A 3,760-nucleotide genomic window follows, 5' to 3' on the forward strand; every position below is an offset into this window, starting at 1 on the left:
CTTCGTGAGTCTTTGAATCTGTTACAGTTGTGGAGGTTTTTGTTATGGTTCCCCCTCCACTGACAGATTTACTATCTGGTTGCAGCTTTTTTGTCTTTTTGAGACATATTTTAACCAGCATGTTCTGTTAAGTGGTCTTTTTTTCTCTGTGGGTTGAGCTGTGTTTACAACAGATCATGCTGCTGTTTTTATGTGTTGAAGAGCAGTAACCACTAGGCCAGGATGTTGTGTTTTGATCTCCGCCGTGGGATACCGGATTCAGGGACCAGAAAGCTCTGGAGAGTCATCGTGTCAGACACAGCCAAAGATGTGCTTCATAACTGAACATCCTGGACAACTGAACATCCTGGACAACTGAATATGAGCAAGCAGTGTGCCCACGTGGCCAAGAAAGCCAATGGCATCCTGACTTGTATCAGAAATGCTGTGTCCAGCAGGAGGAGGGAGGGGATTGTCTCCTTGTACTCAGCTCTGGTGAAGCCACACCTCGAGTATTGTGTCCAGTTTTGGGCACCTCAATACAGCAGAGATGTGGAGGTGCTGGAGTGAGTGCAGAGGAGGGCAACAAAGCTGGGGAAGGGCCTGGAGAATAAATCTGATGAAGAGTGACTGAAGGAGCTGGGGCTGTTTAGTTTGGAAAAGAGGAGGCTGAGAGGAGACCTCAGTGCTCTCTACAACTACCTGAAAGGAGCTTGTGGACAGGCTGGTGCTGGTCTCTTCTCACAGGTAATTAGTGACAGAACAAGAGGGAATGGCCTCAAGCTACAACTGGGTAGGTTTAGACTGGACATTAGGAAAAAAAAATGTTTCACAGCACTAGTGCTCAGGCACTGGAATGTGCTGCCCAGGGAGGTGGTTGAGTCACCAAGCCTGGATGTATTTAAAGGTTGTTTGGATGTGGTGCTTGGGGATAAGGTTTAGGGATGAACCTTGTAGAGTAGGGTTCTGGGTTGGACTTGATGATCCTGAGGGTCTTTTCCAACCTGAAATGTTTCTGTGATTCTGTGATGTGCTGTGGGACCAGCCCTCCGACAAAGCAGGATTACCCAGGGCAGGCTGCACAGGAACACATCCAGGAAGGTTTTGAAAGTCTCCAGAGAAGGAAACTCCATAGCCTCTCTGGGCAGCCTGCTCAGGAGCTCCATCACTCTCACAGTAAAGCAGTTTCTCCTTGTGTTGAGGTGGAACCTCCTGTGTTCTAGCTTGTATCCATTGTTCCTTGTTGTGTCACAGGGCAGTGTTGAAAAGAACCTGGCACCTTCATCTTGGCACCCACCCCTCAGATATTTTTAGACATTAATGAGATCCCCTCTCAGTCTTCTCAAGACTAAACAGCCCCAGGTCTCTCACCCACAAGGCTTGTTGGAGTGGGGCTTGCACAGCTGCAACTGTGCTGCACATGGCATGAGGGGTGAGGAACTGCTGAGGTTTCGTGTGGAAGCCTACCTGGGTGTTTTTGCTGGTGCTACTTGGGCAGCAGGGTCCCTGAGTACGGCGTGGTGGTAAAAATCTGATGTTCAAAACCCATTCAAATGACAGCTTGGCACAGATGTGAACTTTCAGCTTCTTTTGCACCGAAAAACAGCGGGTTGGAGGAGCAGCCTCCCCACAGCTGGGTCAAGCTGTTAAGTGAGACCTTGCCCAAATGTTCCCATCCTATCTTCTCAAACCAGTCCCTTTCAGTTTGTTATTCCCTTGCTGATTTTACCTCAGGTTCTATTAAAATAGTTTGGGGGGGGAAAAAAAGACAGAAGAGAAAATACTTGGAACTGAAAAGGAACCTAACCATGACGTTAATTTTGCCAGTGGCTGATTTCTCATTTTGACAGGGAAAAAAAAAGTACCTTTTAGGTCATTAATTTACTGAATTCTGTAAGTTGGACAGATAGGAACCTGGGATTTAAATCAGAAACTATTCATTTAGCAGAAAGAAACAAACAAACAAAAACCAACAAAGAAGTCTTTTCCTTTAGTTAAAACGTGGTGAGTGGATGTTACCTTATTTTAAACACAGGGTTTCCAGCCTTAACTGGTCTGTTTCAGATCTCCCCCTGCCCCCCACCTTGATTTGTCATACAGGAAGTTCTTCAACCTTGTTAGACTGTTGGGGGTTGGATTGGATCACCCAACAATTTGAAAATTTACCCCAAGGAGTAAATTTACCACAGGGACCCAGAATTTGGAAGTAGAATCACAGAACATTAGAGATTGGAAGAGACCTCCAGAGATCATCGAGTTCAACCCCCTGCCAAAGCAATATCACCTGGGGTAGTCTGCACAGGAATGCATCCAGGTGGGGTTTGAAAGTCTCCAGAGAAGGAGACTCCACAACCTCTCTGGGCAGCCTGCTCCAGTGTTCTGTCACCCACACTGTAAAGAAGTTTCTCATGTTGAGGTAAAATCTTCTACGTTCAGGCTTGAACCTGAACCTGTCTTACTATTGTGTACTGCTGGAAAGAGCTTGGCCCCCGCCACTTGACACCCACCCCTCAGATATTTGTAGGCATTGATCAGATCCCCTCTCAGTCTTCTCAAGACCTAACAGCCTCAAATTTCTCAGTCTCTCTCCATAGGAGAGGTGCTCAAGTCTCCTAATCATCTACAATTAGGCATAGCCCTAAAGTGGTAACATAGACCTAACTTCACTAGATCACAGTATCACAGTATCACTAAGGTTGGAAGAGACCTCGAGGATCATTGAGTCCAACCTATCAACACAGACCTCATGACTAGACCACGGCACCAAGTGCCACGTCCAATCCCCTCTTGAACACCTCCAGGGACGGTGACTCCACCACCTCCCTGGGCAGCACATTCCAGTGACAAATGACTTGCTCAATGAAGAACTTTCTCCTCACCTCGAGTCTAAACCTCCCCTGGCACAGCTTGGGACTGCGTCCTCTTGTTCTGGTGCTGGTTGCCTGGGAGAAGAGACCAACCCCTTCCTAGCTACAACCACCTTTCAGGTAGTTGTAGAGGGCAATGAGGTCACCCCTGAGCCTCCTCTTCTCCAGGCTGAACAATCCCATCTTGCCTGATGTCTTTAATTAACAGTTTTCACACATTGGTTAATTTTCATGGGTGCTCTGCAGTCATGGAGGGACCTGAACTTGTACTGAAAAAGAAAAGAAAAAAATGAAAGCCTTTTTTTTCCCCACACACGGCACCACAATGAAATAAATCACCACGGGGATCAGGCAGGAAGACATCTCAGCCTTTCTTGTGTTACTGCGGCATACGAATGAAAACAGCCATTAAAATAATTTCAACTAGATGGGGCAATTCATGTCTTTTAGCACTTTCTCCTAATGCCTCTGCTGCACAGGGCTCAGGTTAATATAGAAAGAATAGAAAGCTTCACTTCAGACCATGATAACGACTTGTCTGCTCTTGCCTTTGTGAGCAAGTTAACTACCTTAACGTAATTAAAAGTCAGTTCAGCCTCTGAAAAGAGCCAGAGATGAGCACAAACGGGTTAGCCAGACTCCCGTGTTAGAAACTGCAGTAATGAACTGGTGCCTCTGGATGTGAGGAAACATATTTTATGTCTTAGAGATTTACTTCACATGTGCTAGTGCACAAAATCCTGACTGGTTATCTCTGTGAACCTGTCCTTGCAGACCTGCATGCCCTTCATGCTGGGCTCTGAGGTGCCAGCTCTTGAAAACAAGATTCTGTCCCTTGCAGGTGTTCTTGCAGTGACAGATTTATTTTGTGTGCCACTTTCAAAACCAGCATTTCTCTCAGTCATTACCCAGGC

Source organism: Melanerpes formicivorus, unplaced genomic scaffold (genome assembly GCF_026170545.1).
Source record: "Melanerpes formicivorus ecotype bairdi unplaced genomic scaffold, bMelFor1.0.p_v2 SCAF_4, whole genome shotgun sequence".
NCBI lineage: Eukaryota > Metazoa > Chordata > Aves > Piciformes > Picidae > Melanerpes > Melanerpes formicivorus.